Source organism: Lutjanus erythropterus, chromosome 15 (genome assembly GCF_056507025.1).
Source record: "Lutjanus erythropterus isolate fLutEry1 chromosome 15, fLutEry1.hap2, whole genome shotgun sequence".
In the NCBI taxonomy this organism is placed as follows: Eukaryota; Metazoa; Chordata; class Actinopteri; order Lutjaniformes; family Lutjanidae; genus Lutjanus; species Lutjanus erythropterus.
This window is the reverse complement of record NC_139331.1, coordinates 4,381,666-4,405,193: the sequence shown is the minus strand read 5'-3', so window position 1 is coordinate 4,405,193 and position 23,528 is coordinate 4,381,666. Positions and strand designations below refer to the sequence as shown.

Here is a 23,528-nt window from a genome sequence, read left to right as displayed (position 1 = left end):
AACTCCACTAATTATACATTCAATAGCATCAAAGACTCAGAAGACAGCGCTGTGTGCAGGTTTTTTTCCAGTATGCCGTGGTATTGACAGACAGAGTATTGTCTTTTTGTATCAGTGAGGAGTCGATTAATTCATTAGTTGCCTAATGTCAAACAAATCGGCAGCTATTTTGATAACTGATTAATCATTTTAAACAACAAAATTTTAAACAAAGAAAGTGTCCAAATTCCATCTTTTCAGGAGTTGTGAACAAAACTAGACATTAGAAGATGTCATCTTGGGACTTTGGGAAATAGCGATCAACATTTTTCACCATTTTCTGATATTCTATTGAACTGATTGATTATTGGAGAAAATTATCTGGAAAATAATTGATGATATAATAATAATTAGTTGTAGCTCTAGTTTAAGGATAGGCTGTAACATGGTTTAATCATGACTATAGTGTAGAGAGATCTAGCAACACTTTGTTCCTGTAAGTGCTGGTGGTTAAAGCAGTGTTTCATTTTCAGATTCAAATCAGCTGTATTTTTTTTCCCTACTCTTCTTCTTCAGCCACCGGTGTCGACTGATAACAATCACACAGCTCACCCTGAACGTGTGCTTACAGCTGCATGTTTGTGACAGAGATATGGTGATGGCTGATGAGCAGAGGATTTGTGGTCTGTCACTGTGCTCTTGGAAGAGAAGATGACTGTGATAGTTGGCTTAAAGCACAGCGTAAACGTTCCTCTTGTATATCGTCCTGAAGGAATATACATCACGGTGTTCAAAGAGACTCAGCTATCAGGATCAGACTAAGCAGCGCTTGCTGAGCATGATGAGATCCAATTTGCTTCCTCCCCTCCAGACACACTCCTTGAGTGAGATGAAAGGGAAGCTGTGCTACTGTAATTCATCTAAATGGCCGGCTCCAGCAGATTTCCATGCAGCCACGACTATTGATCTCCACTCTCACTAACTCTCTCCCTGTGTCTGCCTTTCTCTCTCAATAATTCTTCCTCTCTGCCTGTAAGAGGAGAGTCTCTGTAAATGGACTTTAAACACGTAGGACACTTTATCCCAGAGAGGTAGAATCATGCACGCCTAATGTGTGCTCAGGTCTGCAGGCTTATTCTCTGATCAGACACTTACTGAGTTGTTGCGTGTCCTCTCCTATTTAGGTCACATGTTGTTTTTAGTGTTCTTTAATGAAAAAAAAAAGATTTTGATGGTCAGGACTAAACCCCCAAATACATTCAGCTTTAGGTAATTTTAAGTCATTCAAAAGAAAGCTTTAATGTGATTTAATTTGTGATTAAATACAGCATTGCACAGTAAATATAAGCTCCACAGTACTGGCTAACAATACCACCTCCTCTCATTGATGTAATAATAACAAGGTACTGTAATTACTGTAAAAACTAATAATAATAATTTAAACAAAACCTGGCATCACTTCCTAATACACCTATGTCTATAATGCATTATAATGCATTATAAACATACTTAGGATATTTTATACTGTGCTTATAGCAATGTGCAATTATAGCACTCACAAATATTCAGAATGCTTTACAACAACAATTATAACGCATTATAATGCTCATGTCTATAATGTATTATAGACACGCTTAAAATGCATTATACTGCAGTTACAGCAAAGTATAATTGTAAATATAAGAAGTCATACATATTCATAATGCTTTATAACAATAATAATAATACATTATAATGCCCATGGCTATAATGCAGTATAATGCATTGTAGGCATGCATTATACTCTGTTTATAGCTATGTGTATTTATAAGCACTCATAAATATTCATAATGACATGCAAGAATAATTATAACACACTTTAATGCCCTAGTTGCAATGGGTTATCCTGAAATTATAACAATGTAGAATTATAGCTTTGAACACTTCATAAGGATTTATAACAATAATCAAAATGCATCATAATGTCTATACTGTATTGTAATGCATTATAAACATACATTACATTACACTGTACTTGTAACAATCTATGATTATAGTTATAAGCACTCATAAATATTCATAACGATTTACAACAACAGTCATAACACATCATAAATAATTTTATGACTTATAGGTCAAGCATCACAATACTTGAATGGCTGATCACTTGCCAACCTTTGTAATGCATTATAACCACTGTTATAATGGTTATAGAAAGGTTTTAGTTGAAAATTCTGGTATGATGTCAATTCTACTGGCAGCTGCTAAATAACTGCCATTCTTCACTGGCAAATGACTTAAATATTAACTGACTGACTATGAGAATTCTAGCTTTCTGTCTCTTAACTGATTGATTAATCATCTCACGAATGATTGATTTCAGATAGATGTGCTGTTAAGGATTTAGTAGAAGTGTCTGAAGCTTGATGTCTTCACATGCAAAACTGTAACTAACCTGAGCCTCAGCTCCTCTAATTGATACATTAAAAAATTAACACAATGTGTAGCATTTAACAAAACATTTTACAAAAATCTTCAAATGTCATAGTTGCAAAAAAGAGCAAATGTGAACTAACACACAGTTTCATGTAAAAAGACAGTTAAACACATACACAAACTGAAACAGATGCTGATAAGCAAATGGTTCTGCACGGAGCCGACTGAGACAACCTGACGTGGCGTCTAACCACTGAGACCAACATCTACTTTCCAGAAAGAGACGAAAATACAGTTCTCATGAAAAATCAAACATGAGATCTTTAAGTACGAGTCAGAGGCAGGTAGCAGGTTCACAAGCTGAGCCCATGCTGCCTTGTTTTAACATGCTCGGCTGACGCAGATCTTGTGACTCAGTATCAACAGTGGATCATCCACAACTCTGCCTTGTTGACCCTTCACCATCTGTCCTTAATGACACAGCCGGGTGGCATGTGACCACTGCAGGTACACGACCTGAGTGTGCTTACTCACCGCAGGCCAGAGGAAGACGCAGGTGGACACCCAGTGAACTGACCATGAACTCACATCACACCTTCTCTTTCTTTCCTGTGCTGCGTTAGAGTTTATTTGGGTCATCCAGGTTCACATTTCCTGACTGCACACTCACCACGGCTCAAACTGACTCCAGGTTTCTTTTCCTTCTATGTCTCACCATTAAAAACACCTTTTATTACTTGAGGTTTTGCAACAATGAGTAACTGCTGGCTATCGGATGTCAACATCCATCTTCTTACATCCATAAAACCTTGTGCCCTGTGGTTATTTCCTCTGGTAACATTCTCAGCCTTAACTAAGGATGGAATGATGGCATTTTTAAGTTCATATTTCTGATATATATCATTCTATTAAAATTTTGTCATGATCAAGAACGAGCAGTAAAGAAAACGGGTGAAAAAGTTTTTTAAAAAATCAAGTCCTGTGTAGTAATATTGCATTTAACTAATGCATATTAGAGTTTAAAGTTCTCAGATACTTCTATAGTTCACAATTTATGTTCAGTGCCAACATCCATAATTTTCAAAACTTATTTTTTACTAAAAATATAATCTGTATGGTTGAGTGCTGCTAGCTAATACTTGCTGTGTCTGGCAGCTTTTCAATCTCAGTACTCTGGTTGCTACCTTTGTGGTGGTGCAAGTCAATTTTAGACTGTATCTAACTCTTCCTTGCTTCTTAATAGTATAATTTCACCTCAAGTTTCACACGATCAAAGATATCAGAAATTTCAGCTTTAACTGGTGCAATATTTTTTACACAGAAAATGGTTAAAAATGTGTCCTTCTCTGTGATGAATGGGCATCCCACCTGTTTACCCCTGATACCAGAGGTCTGACTCATAAATCCTACCACCAGTCATCCCTTCAAACAGTCAACTTTGCCATTGCTCAACAGCACTGCACATCATTTAATATTAATGTACTTCCTGAGTCAAGAAGTTCAAAATCATTATATTGATGCAACTAATGGTAACACTTAATATTGAGGTCCATCTAATAACTGTTAATTAAGAAGTGAAAAGACCCTCATAAATCCTGTAAGATGCTTATTAACATTAGTATGTGTTAATAATACATACGTGTGAATGTAAATGAGCATCATAAACACATTTATTGTACATTTTTAAATTATTGTGAGAAACTTGTTTATAATTTACTTGTTAATAATGGCATACAAACACATTGATAGGTTTAACTAACTTACCTATCATGCTATTATTATGTGTCTCATAATCTAGAAAGATGTTTATATGCTTTCAGTAACACACATATATATACACACACATTATAATGTTAATAAGCATTTATAACTGTTAATAAGTGCATAGTTAACTGCTAATAAATGCATAATAAAGCGCATATTCATCTTAATAAAACAACAAGAAAGGCTTTGTGAAGGTTTAACAATGATATAATAGGAAAAAATGTGCTTGTGATGCTGTTATAAACAATTATAAGAAACTCATAAGGCTTTTAACATTCTTCAGTCTATAACCTGTTTGCAAGTATTTTATAAGTGCTTATAAATATCTCAAAATGTAGAAAGAAACATGTTTATGAAGCTTTCGTGAACACATAGGCTTATAAAGACATAATAATGTTAAATAATCATTGATAACTATTAATAAGTGCATAGTTAACTGCTAATAAATGTATAATAATGTCTGTGTTCATCTTAATAAAGCAACAAAAAGAGCAATGATATTACCAATGATATAACAGCTAATTTAGTTCACTCAAAAAAATGTGTTTGTAATGCTGTTATAAACAGTTATAAGAAACTCATAAGGCTTTTATTAACATGCTTAAGTAGTCTATAAACTGTTAAAGTTTTTATAAGTGCTTATAAATGTTGTAAGCTCTAACAAGAAATGTGTTGATGATGTATCATTAACACATGTATAGACTTATTAAGACATAATGATGTTGATAAGCGTTTTATAAGAATTATAAAGGTCTTATTACCTAATAACTACTGCAAGCCAACTAATGACTCAAAATGAGGTTGCCATGGAGGACGTCAGGGTTTCTTTGGTGCCATCCAAGACTGAATTCTCCAAAGTCTGATGTGAGCATGTCCTGAGAGGACCTCTGAGTATCATGTTTTCATAGGCTCATTAAGGTGAAATTACCAGATGAAATTATCTTAAATCTGTCTGACAAGCATCCACGGACACATCATACCCTCACAGGAAGGGCTGTATACATGGAATGAGCCCATCACATAGAATTTTCATGTTTTCCATTCCACATCTGTGTGCAACAAATGGAAAACCCATTGGTGGGTGAGCGTCATGCTCTCAGTTTCTCTGCCTTCAATCCACAGCTTTCTCTGCTGAAGAATTAATGTTCCTTCTCTTGCTCCTTTTTATTTCTGTGCCATGATTAGAAAAAAGACATCATGAGGAAAAGTATGAGGCTCAGCGGGCCACTCTAGTGCACAGACAGGATCTCCACCTATGGCTGCCTGCTGTGAAATGGCAGGAAGCCACCGCCAGCAAATCCTGCTGATCTCGTTGTAAGCTTACTGAGTTTACAGTGCGGCACGGGGGCTCGGTGCAGGAAGTGGGCACATTACTGCACTTCCACGCCCACAACCTCCTCCCCTCTCCTCCCACCGCTACACAAACCACCACTCCCCCCCACGCCTCCCTCCCAACCACCTGTGCTGGTCTCACAGGATGCCCCCCCACCCTCCTCTCCTCCCTCACACAAACTCCTTTACAGCTGCACTCCTTCACCAAACCGCACACTGAACACGCTTTGTTGTTTTACACTCCACTGCTTCAACAACGTCAATGATGATATGATTGGGTTTACAGTAAACTGCCTCAAAAAGCATGCAGACGTTAAGAACAGGAAAAAAAATCTCATTTATGTCGAGTGTATCAAGTCATGCACGTAGTTTTGGTTTTATTCAACCAGGTTGTGAGATGTCTGCAACTTCGGTAAACATTTTCACGGGAAAGACTTTCTACAGAAGAAATTACGGTCTGTGGATTATTCATAACAACAGGAACACTGTTTCTGGGTCTTTCTTTTTCATTTTTTGTAAATGTATTTTTTCAGTGTTGTAAGAAACAGATAAAAATTCCACTCACATCTACAACAAGTAAAATAAAAAGAAAAAAAAGATTTTTCTGATTTGAGTCCAGATGAAACAACATTTTGAAATTATCTTCCATATTATGACATAGTCCTGAGAATATTTTGCCTCCATATCGTGGCATATTTCTGAAAGAATCTAGCATCTGTATCATGACATATTTCCAAGAGCATCTGGCTTCCTTATTGTGACATATTCCAGAAAGTATCTTGCTTCCGTATCATGATGTATTCCCAAGAATCTTGCTTCCGTATTGTGACATATTCCTAAGCATATCTTCCTTCCATATTGTGCTATATTTCCAAAAGAATCTAGCTTCCATATCGTGACATATTTCCAAGAACATCTACCCTCCGTCATGTGACATAAGTATTTCCAAGAGCATCTAGCTTTCATATTGTGACATACTTTTGAGAATATCTACTTTTTGTATCATAATGTACTTCAATGAAACATGATAAGCACACGGGACATAATGTTTTTGATTTGTACCTTGAAAACTGGGCATGTCATAACCTGACAGACCATGATTTTGCTAGCTAGTTAGCTAACAAATAAATCCCAGTTCTGTGCCGCTAAAAGCTGAAGACTGACTGATGGGTGGATGGGTGTGATATTATTGGTTGACACTGGTTGGTTCAAGCCTAAGTAAGCACGCATCATTTTTTGTTTTACAGGAAGATAATTGGATTTTAATATAAGAATACAAAGGAATTGATTTTTTTGGTATATATTGTTAAAAAGGTGCAAAATATGACCAGGGATATAATCTAAAATGGTTTAAAAAGCTTAAGTTTAATATAATAACTGATAACTGATATTATTTTCTGTAGTCTAAATTAAACTCCAGGTCTCTCTGGTATTCCATAAACTATTAGTTTGTACCAGTTATCACCAAATTATTTTGTTTGTACATAAAAGGAATAAGATGAAATGACAGTGTTTATTAAGTTGTTCCATGGTTGGAATAAATTCTAGGTTCCTGCCTCCTCCATGATAATAATGACAAACTGCAGTTAATATCTGACAGTGACAAGAATATCTAACGGACAGCTCTAGGAAAATGTAAAATCTCTGCATTTAAGCTTCTTAAGCTAATGTTAGCTTTTCAGAGTGAGAAAATCTTCCCAGATCTGGGATGTCTTAAGTCAAAACTGTTATGGTGATAAGTTTAAAACAATTATATAATATGCTTCAAAGATTAACTGGCAAACCGTTCAACCATTTATCATTATTTACCAGCTGCTGGTAATTCAGTTGACTATAGGTTTCATCTAGCAAGCTAGCTGCTAATCAGCTACCAATACCTGTCAGGAAATGATGTGAAAAGTGAGATAATTTAGAAAAAAACACTCCACGCAGTCCAATCTGTCTTTTATAACATCAAAATGATAGACTGGTTGTTTTTTCATGAAGAAAAAAAATGGCGACGTGTGTAAGCAGACTGACTGTTAACCAGAAAACTATTTCAATTTGTAGTTTGTCCAATTAACAAAATTAAAAGTTAATTGGCAACAGCTGGCAACAGTTATTAGTTATTAGTAATTAAAACTGTGTCTGTTGTGATTTGAAAGTCACTCGTTCAAATTGTAATTTTTATATAAAAACAATTCAACATCCTACATCGTTAGGGCTGCAACTAATCATTATTTATGTTATTGATGAATCACCAATGATTTAAAGGTCAGAAAATGTCCAGTTTAATGTCTTCAAATGTCTTGTTTTGTCAGTTCAAAATCTAAAGACATTCAGTTTAACATGACACAGAAAAGCAGGAAATCTCCATATTTGAGGAGTAAAAAAAACATTTTCTGTCATTTTTGCATGAAAAATTATATTAATGATGAATTGTTTATCAAAACAGTTAGCAATTATTTTTCTGTCGATTAACTAATCAATTAGTCGACTAATCATTTTAGCTCTGTATTTGATTTTATTGTGATTTAGGCAGACATCTCAAAACCGTGACAAATGAAAGCAAAACCATCAGCATGGCTGAACACCATGAGGGCGAAGAAGTGAAGAAATCTGTTCTATTAGTACTTTGAGTGAACTGTCACTTTAAAGATGGATGGTGTGCAGTCGAGTTCAGGATGTGTCATCATCAGATTTATAATCATAATGATGTAGATGAACCAAGAGCATTTCTCCTGTCGTCTCTAATGTGTGTGAGCTCACAAAACAAGCAAGAGATCAACTTGATGTGTGTATTGAATGATCAATAGTTCCTCCCTGACACTTTGTTTACTCCGACCTCTGAGAGGCACGCTTATTATTTTCTATTTATACAGCGTTCATGAGCCACAGATGTCAGAGCTCCGTGTTAACATGCCTCGCAGACACAATGGGAGTGTTTTGTTTTTGCAGGGTGTCTCTGATGTGCAAAGCAGTACAAACAAATCCATCGAGGGAGGGATTGTGACCTCTGCCACCGCCGGTGTCACCTCCAAGTTCACAGCGATCCGAGCCGCTCTGGCAGACGGACAACGGCGTCCTGCCACAGGGGTCATCTGAGCCCACCCCCTTCCCTCCCCAGCCCCTCCCTCCTTCAGTAAAACAATGATCTCACTCCCCGTACCAGGAATCCGCTGATTGTTTGAAATACCTTCCACTATGCTTGACTGAGCGCCACTTCTTTTTCCCATCAGCCCGGAGGACGGAGAGAGAGAGAGGTGGGGGGGGAAACAAAATGACCTTGGCAGGAAACATCAAGCCCTCTAGCAAGATGGGAACTGCCTTCATTTGGTCCCTTGCAACTAATGCTTTAAAGTGCAGGCGGTGACTACAAAGCCATTTGTACTCGGTGGTAAACACAGAGAATGACTTTTGATGCTGGAGGTAAGATGTGCAAAATGATGTGGCACATCTGTGCAACCAATGCTGAGGCCAGTATAGCTACTTGAGAAAAGGGCTGGACAATTTCAGGAAATTTTTTACCAAAATTGTACTGTGGTCTACTGCAATTTTCAAATCACAGGAGGTGAAATATTTGTTAAAATGTGAGGCAAAATATCATCTATAATTAAATATTGTCATGCTGCAGATCATTCTGCAAACATGTTAATGTATTTTTCATTGAAAATGAGAATATATATAAAAATTAACTTCCCTGTATTGCAAATCATATCCTGATTGCAATTAGGGCTGCAACTAATGATTATTTAACAGTCAATTCATCATTCGATTATTTTCTCGATTAATTGATTAGTAGTTGTTTGTTTTAAAATGTCAGAAAATGGTGATAAATGTCATTGTTATATAATATTCTTTCCCAAAGCCTAAGATGATGTCCTCAAATGTCTTGTTTTGCCCACAAAACAGAGAAAAGACTAAAGAAACATTGAAATATTCACATTTAAGATGGTAAAATAAGAAATTAATCAGTTATCAAAATCATTGATGATCGATTTAATGATCCATTAATGATGGATTAACAACACTTTCAGTAATTGCGACTAGATTTTTTTAAATTGTTCAACTCTACTTGAGAAGAATAAAAATTCTAAAAATATATTGTCCAATATTCTCATGACAAAATGTAAATACTGTAGTGAGAATATGGGTTATGTTGTATTTGAAGGGGTGAGTTTCAGACTGACATGACACCTGTCATGAAAATGAAGGAGCAGTTAAGAATGTTTATGACTGTTGTCATTAGGTGTCATTTGTTCAGTTATGTCATTTTCAATGCAAAGTCAGGGCTAGAGTTCCCAGACAATGACAGCTTTGCATTTAAAATGACATAACTGATGAATAAATCTTAGTGACAGCAGTCATAAACATTCCTTCATTTTCATGACAGGTGTCAAATCAAGGTTATGATGGTGACATGTCAGTCTTACGCACATCCATTCCAATAAAGTATTAGTGAAATATCTCTGTGGAAATATATTACAGTTGAACAATAAACTTGAATTTTTAATTGAATACCATTTTGAATGGTAAAAACTATTGGAACTTTAATCATGTTAACTAATAACTACATATAATAAGACATACTGTTTTGTTGGTACAGAAAAGAAATCGTCCACAGCACTGATTATCAATCATATACCAGAGGCTAGCATCAAATGTCTGCTCAGATTTATAATCGTATAATGAGGTTGATTCCTGATTCATTTTCTAGGACAAATTTATTTAGTTAACTTTTTCTATGGGTGCTTATTTTCAGACATTTCTTTTAAATTACAAAAAAGACTATATTCATATTTCTCAAAACAAGATACCAGAACAAAAAACAGCAAATTGCAAAAAATGAGCAAATAAAATAACTAGAGCTGCAATGATTAATACATAATCAAATTAATCAGCAACTATTATGATGATTGATTGATTAATTGATTGGTTTGGGTAATTTTTAAGTCAAAATTATGTGGTTCCAGCTTCTTAAATGTGAATAATTTCTGGTTTCTTTACTCCTTTATGACAGTAAACTGAATATCTCTTGGTTTTGCTGACAAAACAAGACATTTGAGAACGTCATATTTAGCTTTGGAAAACACTGATCAACATTTTCACCATTTTCTGACATTTTAAAACAAACAACTATTAATTGATTAATCAAGAAAATAATTGCCCAGTTGATTGACTATGAAAATAACGTTAGTTGCAGCCCTAAAAATAAGTTGCATTGACTCTAGCAGGATTCAACATTAACCACAGCCTGTGGCCACAAAAAGTTACTCTGTGGCCACCAAATGTTCCAAGTACCACCACCAACTTTTAGCCCCATACTGCAAACCTTCACCAGCACAACGTTACACTTCCACAAACATCCTGCTTCCTTTCAGTCTTTTAGCTCCACATTCTATGACAACAGCTAACCGTACTTGTCACCAGCTCGCAACAGATATGTCAGGGCTACTGAGGTCTACGCCGACTCAAACTACTAAAATGATCCTTACAGAAGAACTATGAAAAAACAAAACTGCATCCAAAATATAGGAGTGAAACGAAGCAGGAGTTTAAGCGGCTGTACACAGTACATGAACAATGACTGGGACTATATATATGTATATATGCATATGAATTATCTAACCAACGTTGGCCAGCAACCAACAGGTCAGACCATAGACCATAAGTACATATTATTTTGTCAACTATATTAAATTTGATTTGCAAATTTTAAATATACATACTTTTTCTTTTACAAGATATATCTATTTAGGGATATTCCATCAATATCAGTTCAGACATTTGGGTATCGGTAGAAAAACTGGCCTAAAAACCCCCGACTGCACTTGTATCTGTTTCTGATATGACTGCAGGATATCAGTGTATCACTCTGGGATATATTTAGATGACAAAATTCTCTTGAACTTGGCTCACACATGGCCTTAAATGTACATTGATATCACATTTACTACAGTATATTTGGCACTCAGTCCTTTCTGCTTCATACAGCAGTCTGTCTGGGTTATTGCTCCAAACAAACCACAAACACTCAGTTGTCTTAAAGCCAAATATGTTTTTCCTCAGCAGCGCTGACTGTGATGTCGTGTGCTGCTGGTATATCTGCACACTTGTAATGACTTTAACTCTAATAACTCAGCAAGAGCAAGAAAACGGTGACGACTGCAGCAACGCCGGCAGGTTTTTCTGCAGCGTGCTTGTCAGCGAACAGAACAAACTGGTGTCACATACGAGGATATGACCTCAAACTCCAGAGGAAGAAGCGCGCCGTCTGTCTGTGCAGGAGGGGGAGAACTGTGTCGAAACTAACACTTTTTATTGTAACGTCATTTACACAGGTCTGTATATTTAGAAACACAAAAGCGTTGTGACCAATAGCTGTATTCTGTCAGTCACAGTTGTATTTGCAGATGTGTTAAAACACAGTAGGTGCAACTTGGCTAAAAGCAGAAGAGGTGTAAATTAGTAAGTTTTTCAGTCCAGTTAGAAAGATGTAATCCATCACTTCACTTCACTTTACATCATTCTACAGCCTGCCGCAGCTGCTCTCTCACTGTTGTTCCTCGTTTCTGTTTTTCTCTACATTTTTGTGAGCCTTGAGAACTTTATGTAAGCTTGTTCCACTACTGCAGTGTTGTAGTTCTGCTCTGACTGGTGAAGGATATTTGAGTTTTCAGACTTGTATTGTCTGTATTTTATTTTACATCTCTTATTTTACATACTTTCAATTCTTTTGCTTACTTTTCTCTATTAGCTTGTATTTATTTCTGTTCCTGTGCTGCTGCTGCGACACCTGTTTCCCCTCTGGGAATCAATAAAGGCTTATCTTATCTATCTCACCTAATCTTACAGTATTTACTTTCACATTACCTCACTCTTAAAATATGTGCTGATTATGTCTTTTTTGAAAGTCTTTATAAAAGTATAACATTTGTCTTACAATTCTTGGTTGGTAAACATACATAATGTACATTTTAATACTTCCCCCTGTGAAGTTCTTTTTTGGCTCAGTTTGTTTTAGTCAGCAGAATATCTTAACGTTTCAATGAGATTTGGTACGAAAGAATAAGTAAATAGATTTGGGTGCAGGTTAAAAGACTAAGCCCTGATAAACTCCTTGAATTAAGATGTTTAAAACATCTGAAACATGTATTTTCATATTTTGTTTTATTATTATACTACTTGGAGCATTTGATAAAGACCTAGATGATTAACTTTTTTGCAGCATTCAATCTGCTGCAAAAATCATGTAGGATTTTAGTGGAATCAACTAATCTTTTGTCATTAACTCAACATAAATGTTTTATTTATTCAAGTTTATTCAATTTAAGACTTCTAGTATTTACTCTCAGAACTTTAAAAAAGCATGAGTTCTCAAGTCTTTTGACTGGACATGATGAGTTGAATGAATGCACTGTACGGAGCACTAAAGAAAGATGATCAGCATATTAGCAGACTTCCCAGCATGCATTGTTTGAGAGTTAAAGCTCTCCTGAGACCTTCTTTTTTATAGTTTGAAGAAAACAAGTGATGAAAACATGCTGTGTGTTGTTAAGTTTGTTATAACTGTGGCTTGTTTTCACAAGAATGAAAATAGTGTGAACATGTTTTCTCAACTGAAGTAATATCAAGTTTAGTTTAGTTAGTTTATTTGTTCTGAATCATAAAATTACTTCAACATGTATTTCAAATTCAGTCAACTTAACATTTGAAGGCAGCCTGGACACTAACCTTTTTACATTAAAACAAATACTTTATTTGTACAGTGTATACACTCTTATTTATTTGAATAACTTACATTCATATTCTTATGGCAAGTACATATACATACATATATAATATACATAGCCATCTTAGCCACAACAACATGTTGTTTTTGAGGACATTTTTATTAATTAATGAAATGAATAGAAAAATACATTAAGGTGACGTCATTCAGCAGCATTATTCTATACATTATAGCATAATATATATTTAAAACTAGCCAGTAATGATTTTATATAAAAGGAGGAGCGCTAACATCATTCCATAGCAGATGTGTCTGCAAATATTTTTCATTTATTAGCCTTTTAAATGCAGGTATCAGCCGATGCAGATTATCTTAAAATGCCAAATAATCAGCCAGATTATTTATCTGTCTCTACTGGAAACTATCTCCATCTGCTAATGAAGATCATGTGATCTGATCAAAAGGTCCAGAACAGCTACTGAACTGACCTTCAGAGGTGAAGGTAGTCCGGTTTTAATAATTACATACTACTCTAACAGGAGAAAAATCGAAACCAAAGAATTCTGCATCACAAAGTAAACTGTGATAAATGAAAAGGCTGTGCGCAGTGGCTGTTCTCTGGTCAGTGAGAGTGACCACTTTACTGTACTGTGTGACTCAGCAGCTGCAGAGAGGAAAAACTGCTGACAGACAAGAGAACTTTAAATTGGAACTACTACGACTGATAGCTCCGGCGCCCCCCAGGAGGACTCGGAGACGAGCTGGAGACACCAGAGGAGGCCTAACCCTGGAGACACAATGTGTTTACACCGCCTCCTTTTCACTGCAAACTGCTCTAATTTGATATGGTATGCATATCATCTCTGTGGGGGCAGCAGGAGGGGGTGGGCTCTGGGGACCACACAGACAACAGTGTTTACTATGAATAACCTCAGCAACCCTAAGAAAATCCAACATGAATATATGGAGGAGCTCGATGCCGTGATAATTGCTCTGTTACTGTTACCAAGGTGAATATGGAGACACAGAGAAAACACTTGATCTGGCTCTTTGGCTGCCATCTTCCCAGTGGGCTCAGCGGTGGAGAAGAACCGTAGCACACATGTCACTCACGTTCTCTGACACTCAGAGTAATGAAAGAAAGACCACACACAAGTCAGAGGAATTTAAAGCAACATGCAAACATGCTTCATGAAAGCACTGGAGGCGTGTGTCTCATACAGCCGAGTGCTCAGAAACCACCGTAACACATGCTAAAGTTTCACAGCTATTTTTATCAAGGTATAGGTCCCAGAGGAAATTCACTACTCAACTGTTCAACTGGCAACTATAGCAAAAACTGACTGGTATGGAGGACAATTAGGAGCAAAATTAAAATTCTGAATTCAATTTCTGAATCCTGAGTACAAAATGAGAAATCTGACAATTGAGATTAAAGTCAAGGAAATTCTCAGAATCAAGACAAAAGAGAAGCAAACTCAAGAAATCCATCCACTATATAGAGCCCTCATGCATTCCTATTTAACTCCTATCTACTAACAATCCCACAATGCAATGCTCTGCATTTTACAGATGCAAAAATAAGCTTTGAGCAGCTCTACAGCTGCCACTGATGACACAAAATTATGACAGTAAGCAAGATGAAAAATAAACAATGCTTCAATACCATACCAGACTGTGATGATATCAACTGTTATATTACATGATTAATTACTTTATTTTATTATTCTTATTTTATTTCATAAAAGGACTGCTACTGGCTGTTGTAATTAAAGCCAGTTTTTTTGTACATGCTTAAGGTATGGCTGCTAGTTTTATTATATTTTTAATTAAAGAAGAAAAGCAGAAGTACTTTAAGTTAAGAGGAAAAAACTTTTAGTTAGAATTTTTATTGCGGTATTATTCAACCTTGAGTTTTTGCTTTTGTTACTGTTATTATACTATTATTATTATAAAGTGGGCAAAATCTCATTGTATGAGGGAGTTTTATTTGTATCCAAGTTGAATTATGAAATTAACTTCATTAAATTATGAAAAGAAAATGAGAATTCTCTATTTGAGAATTTCATATCTACAGTAGGAATTAAAGTTGTTTTTTTTTAATGTAAGAAATCTCAAGAAAAAGAATGATGAGAAAAAAAGATATTTTAGATTTAAGCAAATTATCAGAATTCTGAAAATTTGAAAACGACTGAGGAAAAATCATAAAATTTCTGCCAATTAATAAAAAAATTATTTTATAATTCTCAATTTATATTCAAAAATTGTGTGAAGATTGCACCTGTTTGAACACAACTAACTTTCTGATAATTCATACATTATTAGGATAAAGAAAATTAGACTTTTCAGTTTGTTTTTATACTTGAGATTAAAGTAGGAACGGATAATAAAATGGAAAATATGAATTCAAACTCATTTACTTAACTTATTTATTACCAGTAATAAAGTCAAAAGTCTGATATAAAAAAGAATTTAAGAAAAATTAAATCTAAAGTCTGAAAGTCTGAGATCGAGAACTGACATTACAGTTTTTACACTTGGGTCACAGTTTTCTATTTTTCTTGCAGTACTGCATTTTTCTTCAGATTTGGGGAAGATTAGGTCTATGTGAATATTAAACTGGGTTCCTGAAATTAATTAATCATGAGTGGAAAGAAACTTTTTGATTTCAGAATTCCCAAAATAAAACCAGAAAAAAAAAAAAAAAATCAGAATTCCAAGTGAATTTAACTCCATGTCAAAAAGTTGGTATTCTGAGGAAAATAATTCAGTGGACCAAGACCATGTGAAGAACACTGAATTCAACTGAAATTTCTTCAAGTTGTTAAGTCAGAGAGAATTCTGAATTTAATTTCAGAATTCTGAAATTGAAATTCTGAAAAATTTCAAACTTAGATAAAATCAGGAATTTAAAGCGGCTCAGAATTTCGTTAAAAGTCAGTCAGACAGATATACTGGTTGACCAATGCTCAATATCGGTATCGGTAGTCCATACTTTGAGGTTTCGACCAAAACACCTACAGTCAAACAATACCTATATTCAGCCTGTACATGGTTGAGCTTGCAGCCAATCACCACAAGCGTTCTTCAGTTAAATGCAACGTGCGATTGACCCACTATCACAGAATGACTTTATCAAATCAAATCAAATTTTTTATGCATATAGCACAAGTTATACATCAAATACATGTCCACATGCTTAAAAGAGCTATGACATATTAAAAAAAACCAATATATTTACATAGCACCCTCACTTTTTGCTTGTAATTTCTGGTTAAATCAGAGCCGTTTAATAAATCTTAAAAAACAGTTTTGAATGAACTGGCTCTAACTGTCTTGAATAGCATGTTACAGCCTGGCAGGAGCTCACTCTGTTAGCACAGCAGCAGTGTCAGTGTTTAGCTGTGTGCACCTCCAGCTCACTGAATGTACAGCAAGGAAACCAAATGTAGCAGCAGGAGCAGCAGCACCTCTACAGTGAACTCTCTCCAGCTCAGTGGGTGCAGGCTTGAACAGAACTCAGCTATGTTCTCCAGTCCTCAGCAGCAACAGTAGTAGTAGTAATGTGCTGCACTAATCCAATACAAACAGGTCATTACACTGCGCTAAATGTTTTCTCTTCATTCACTGAACGCCACTTTACACACGCCTCATTCTTCTTAAACTGCTTCAATAACTACTAAACCTCCTGCCCTCCCTCCCCCACCCTCCAATGTTTTAATTCCAAAGCGATTAGGACCAGATGTGCATCATTTCATTAGCTCAATATGTTTTTGCACCGTAATGTAACCTTATGGATGTCTACAGGATGGGTTACTACAGAGTATTTACTCAGAGTTCAGGGGGTGAAGCTCTCTGCTTGAGGCACTATGACAAGTCTGTGAGCTCATCAGATAGGTTTGACGCAACTATCAGGATGATTTACGTGTCTTGATAATTTCTAACAGGCAACAGAAGAAAGAAAAAAACCCAAACCAAAACAGAACAATCAGAAATCTGCCTGTGGTGTTTTAGATTTGATAGCTTCTTGGCAAGTGTGCAGCAAACACACAGACAGGCACTGACTCTGCAACCGCAGACTGATGGGAGCTGGCTCTGACGGGATAATGCAATCTGATTTCACATGGCGAGCGATAAAGCCGGTGCACATCGCTGCCGTGAACGGCGGGAGAAGAATAATGAGCGGCCATGATTTGACGGAGGGAAGGGATCACAACAGAGAGGGAGAGGGGGGGAAACAATAGCCCTCGGTGTAAAGTGCAGGATCTTAGATTTCTCCCAGCCAGCAGTGCTGTTCCATCTACGCCTCACACTGGCAGCAGCCCAGTCAAACATGCCTTTGTGCTGACGTGGGAGAGCTATGGGAACATGTTTTCTTCTTTTTTCCTGGCCAAGGCGCTGGCTTGGGATGTTGAGCTGAGCTGGTGGGGGTTACTCAAATATCCTCAGTGATGCAAACGATCCTTTAATGATGCAGAGAGGAAAGAAATCTATGTGAGGGATGGGGATTTGCAGCTTTTTCATCATTTCTTTATGCTTTTCTTCAACATTTCAGAAGAATCAAAAATGATGCAGCTTTAGCACCTTAAGGGATCCATCTACAATCACTCCATCACATCCTGCTCCAACTGCAATTTCATGAATCATTAACCCATAAGTGCTTGGTTACTTTTGAACACAAGCAGCTTCTCCTGCCACCGGGATTTTAATTAGCTTGATAGGAAGTGCAGCAGCGTACAGTCTTAGCTGAAAACTGGACTGGACGGTACAGTTCAGAGTGGAAGGCATGAAAGGAGGGGAGGGAGGGGGGTGCGACTAGAAGGGTCACACGAGGGGATCCTGTTGCCGTGTGGGATTTCAGCTGTGGCTGGGAACCCTGAGGGACTCATTATGTCGAGATCCCCAAAACAGCCCAGCTCAGACTGAGAGATGTTCCCAAGCCAAACCGTGGCCTTGTTATATAATAACAGTCATTTTGTCCACCATTATCTTTTCAAAGGACCTCAGCGGGGTCGTGCTTCATTTTGATGCACCTGTGGTTGTGACAGAATGTTAGAGCTGGACAAAACAGAGAAAGAGGAAGCTTAAAATGTTCAAAATGTTTTGTGTATATTTTAGCTGGTATAAATTGCGGATACTTGAGAGATGAATGCCCAAATAAGGTCATAGCTCCAATTTTAGACATTATGTCCTGGGTATTTTTTCTGGGAATTTGTGGGGTTTAGCAACAAAACCTACATGGTATTTTACAGGCTAATTCTACCATCCTTATGGTATTATATATTTTCATTTGGCTAACTTTAAGACAATTAAATTAAAAAATACAATAACATATATAGAGAAAAAAATTTCAGAAGATATTTTTTTTTATTGCTGTGTGAATGCTGATGTTGAAAAGCTGACACTAAACTGCACTGCTGCCTTTAAAAGTTGAATAATACCAATAAAGTATAAACTATGTGTAATATTTTTAGGTTTCATGAAAAGTTGACTCCAAACTGAATTGCCCTTTAATTTGTATGGAGAAGCAGCAGAAGGAGTATACAGAACAGGACTTAAACATTGAATAAAACTCAGTTTTTTTTCTGCAAATTTGTATTATCTTTATTATTATTAACTCTTCCCCCTCATAACTGTGTCCTGGTGGTGAGATGAATGCTTTAACAGCATTTTGACCTCCATGTCATCAAATATACAAAAAATAAAATACTGAATAAGTGAGTGAATAAATCAAATATTAGAAACTGCAACTAATGAGAGGATTTTTTTTTCATTGTTTCCTCTAAACATCCAAAGTTTTTGGTCATTTCATATTACAGTGTAAGAAAATATTGATATTATATTTTGGGATCCTGTGGCGATTCTCAAACATTCCATATTGATTTTTTATTTAATAGTTGACATGTAAAGATTCATGGCAGTGATGTAATCTATCTTCAGCCATTTGACTCTTTCACTCTAATGGAACAATGTAAACTGAGACAGGAAGAAGTAAGCACATATCTTTCCTTTGTTCAGATTGCACAAAACGTAGTGCTATGACGTTGGATGGCAGGGAGTGTGATCTACACAAACAAGTAATCTTTTTTAATTCACACTTCCATGTTCCAGCTCAGTTCCAGCTGTTCCATTATTTGCCTTTACCCACTTATTCATTATATCCACCTTAATGATGATTATGTATCCAAAAATCTCATTGTGCTTTCACAAAATATTAACACAAATAGTCCTAAAATTTTGCCAAAATATTGGTATTTAGATAAAAAACAATGTAATATATGATTTTTTTCCCCAGATCACCCAACCTTAGTTTGCAGTATTTGAGAATTGACAGTGTGCTTATCCAGATATATACTGTATATCATGGCATACCCTAAAAATATCAATATATTATTTATAAGCTATATTACCCAGCCCTACTCTAGGTGCCATTAAATCCTACACACTGGTCCTTTAAGTTGTAGCTTTTACAATAATGGAGAGGCCGAGGAGGAAGAAGTTGAAGCTAAAAAATATGACGCAATAACTTGGCAATAATTCAATATCATTGTTTACTGACAGTCAGAGGAATCATGTAGTGATGATATAATATCATAATAATACATCACTCTCAAAAAAACACTACACTAAATTTGCATATGCTAAACTGGAAACTTCAACTTCTGAATGATGTATGTTGAGAAATAAGGTTTAGTTATTGACCTCTCAAACTGACTATATTTTGATGTTAAAATGCTGGGAAAATGACTAATTTTTAAAATGTATTCTTGTTTTTTTCATCATGATATACTGTACAGAATTAGCTACTAACATCAAAACAGCATTTATCATTTAATCCCCCTCTTAATGCTGATGCAAAAGAAACAAAAGAAGATAATGCTGCAGAGAAATAAACAGCCCATCATTTGATATCTGAGATCATGACAGTGTGATATAAGCAGGAGAAACAAAGCAACAAAGCACTGGCTGGCAGATCGGATGGGGATGAAGTGGCATTTAAAGCCTGACTGAGTCACTGTGGGGTTTACAGTTTTGGACACCCCTCCCCTCCTCATCCACCTCCTCATCCCCCCACCCCCCTCACAATAAGCAGGGGATTGCCATGCATGGGAAAAGAAAGGCAGCGGGGCTACTGTACAGAACAAAAGGCTCTGTGCTGTGCGTAAAACTGCGCATGAGTAGGCTGCTGCCGCCATGCACGTGTTGTGAAAGCAGAGCGATGTCAGTGAAACTACAATGTGTTTTCATTCCAGAAAATGACAATGATCGGATATTTCCACACTTCTCTCTGCGCGCTCACAATCATCTGCTGCACGGATCCGTGAGATCCGATCGGTAGAATTTCAATGTAATAAACAGCAATGCGACAGATCCTCATGGTGTGAGGAGGAATGGGTGAGGAAGGGATGGAGGGTGATGCTGCGATCCCCCCCCTCAGTGCCATCATCGCGTTGCATCAGCACAAACAGACAAAGAGGCTGTGATGCCGCGGATGTCACCGCTCCTCAAAATGCTGTATCACCGCATTAATGGCAGCAGCAGCAGCATCACTCGCTCCCGTGTGATTCCAGCCAAGTCAAACACGTGGCGATCAGACAATAGTATCCCCAAATACACACATTTATTATTCTGCCATTCTTCTGATTCCGCCAAGACATTCTGCTCTGCTCTGCTCTGCTCTGCATGGACACTGTGCACACACGCTGATTTGTCAGTCCCACCACAGAAAATACACCATGAAGCTGATTTATTCAAATTCAAAACTGTCAAAAACACATTTGCTATCTAAAATCTATCTCATCTCGTGAATAAGTCGAATGCGTAATGGCATGTGCCATCAAAGTGCTTTGTTAGATGATTTTTTAACGAAAAAAAAAATATATATATAAAAGCTTTCCTCACTTATTTTGCTCATATCACCGACTTGCATCATATCACAGCCTAAAATAATTCACCACTACATAATAGTGAGTGACAGGGACTGACTAAGCCACTACTGCTGCAGCACCACATTCACATGACAATGCAGGACGGACCGCGCGTAAAGGCGCAGCTGTTTTCATACAGTCACCACTCCAGTTAATAATAAAATAAATAAAATAAAATAAATAAAATCACCGATGCGTTCCTTTATTTTCGACAAAGGTGATGGGAGTTGCTCCCCATCTTTTGTCACATAAAGGGTTAATGATAATGAGAATATGGGTTCATAAATATGAGACACCGTCGAGCGATTGAGATGATTCCATTGGCTGTCGGAGCAAATAAGGCTCGTCCTTACACAGCAAATATTGTGATGATTTTTTTTTTTATGTTGATTAATGAAAAGGTGTGATAAACGATAAATCAAATGGGAAACGGAAAATACTACCATGTATTGTACAATAATAATAATAATAATAATAATAATAATAATAATAACAACAACAATAATAATAACAACAACAATCTATCCGGTTCCTAATTAACTGGATGAATGTACATGTAGTGAATGAGTGATGCGTTTAATGACGCTGCAGGTGACAGCTTCTTCTTTTACGGAGCATTTTTATCCCGTTGGAAGAAGCGGCGGCATGCCGGACCCTCCTCTGGGATCATCTACTTCGCAAAAAGCAGAGAAAAAGGGAGCGCACACACGGCGTATTGACTCAAAGCATAACAGGATGTGGTCCAGAGTTTGAGTTTCACTCCTGAAGCCGCGTTCACACCCCAACACATTACACCCTTCAATATTCGCACCACCGCCAAAAGCTTTCAAGATTCATGCATGCGGTTTGTCTGTTTTTTTTTTTTTTTTCTAGAAGTGACTTCTTTTTCCATATATCACAGGCAGGGAGGACTCTGCCTGCTGGAGCCCACTGACACAAGTTTGCAACTCGGCTATGAGAGCATCAACAATAGGCTGAGATTGACAAATGGAGAACTGATAGGAATAACAGGGAGAAGTGTGGGTCAGAGAGGGAGAAAAGACGGAAAGAAATGTGCACGGAGCTCACCTTTTACTTTCTATTCCGCTCGTATTCCAGCCCTTTTGTCCGTTTCCCACATAAGTTCTCTCACATGATGACTCGCTTTGTCGTTTCCTCAAAGCCTCCGGGCTGCAGCAGATAGGTGACTTCTTCTTCTTCTCCTTCTTCTCTCGGTTGTTTCACACTTAAGAAAAAAAAAACACACCGTCCGTCTGTGATTCTCCGGTCTGTTGTTGCCGTACGACTGCGCGCGCGCGCGCGTGTGTGTGTACGTGTGCGTGTTGCTCCAGCGCGGCGTGCCGCTCCGTCTTCGCTGTTTGTTACACTCGACTGGAACGCCTACTCTCAGCCGCTACATTGTTGACATTCGGCCGCTGACGTCACTCCATCCCCTCATTCACAACATCGTTAGCGCGCGGCGGCTTTGCGTTGGGGACGGCGGGAAGCGAGCGCGCACTCTGTGGAATGAGCGCAGTGGAGTTTGGAGAATCGCACTACCACACGCCGCTGCTGCTGCTAGCTTAAACCCCTCCCCTCCTGCCAGCTCCCCCATCCCCTCCTCCTCCTCCTCCTCCTCCCGGTGCACACAGCGGGAATATGACGGTGAAAGATGACACAAGGCATTTTTCGCAAGCTGTTGACGCACGTGAAAACAAATTTAACAGACTGTATACTTTTAAAAAATATTTATTTTATTATTTTTTATTGTTTACTAAGGTTGATCTCATTTAAAGGACCGCGTCACGTTTGAAATTTAAAAAAAATCTATTTTTTATATTTTCTTTAACTATTTCCATCATATAGTCTTAACATATTTGTCATTTAAGTTTGATTTACGTGTGTTATTCTTCTCTACCTACCTGTAGGTTATACTGTTGTTAATAAAAAAAAAAACATGTTTTTTGTTTGTTTTAAAAACAACATAATTGGCGAAAGGCCGACTGCTGACATCAAAATCAGTTGTGGAATGTAACTAAGTAGGGTAGATGAGGGCAACTGTAACATTTTTACTATTTTACTTTTTCGTTTAGACTAAAGTTAAGACTAACCATGTGTTATAATGGTATCTAGATTTTAATCGTTTGAATTGAGTTAAAAAAAAAATAGATTTAATGTAACACGGTGTTATAACTGCCCCTGATCTTGCAGACATGATAAATCTCATATGCCAGCTAGCAACACCTATATATTAGTTGATGTACTGGAAAAAGTTTGATCACTGTTATCAAAATCAGTGGTGGAATGTAAACAAGTAGGGGAGACTGGGGACAAAAGTAGCTTTTTTTTTTTTTACTTTTTCGTTAATAATTCATAGACTACTTGAAAGCTATCTTTTGATATAAGAAACATACATGGGC

General features: G+C 36.9%; 1 protein-coding gene across 2 annotated transcripts in view; it reads right to left on the bottom strand.

Annotated features, from left to right (window-relative positions):
• The window catches only part of bach2b (BACH transcriptional regulator 2b), a 137,165-nt gene extending 114,688 nt beyond the window's left edge, over window positions 1-22,477 (bottom strand). For both annotated transcript variants that reach the window (XM_084737316.1, XM_084737317.1), the window contains exon 1: window positions 22,198-22,477. The gene's annotated coding sequence lies outside the window, so the exon portion shown is untranslated. The remainder of the gene's footprint in view (window positions 1-22,197) is intronic.
• Between the last annotated feature and the right edge of the window lie 1,051 nt (window positions 22,478-23,528).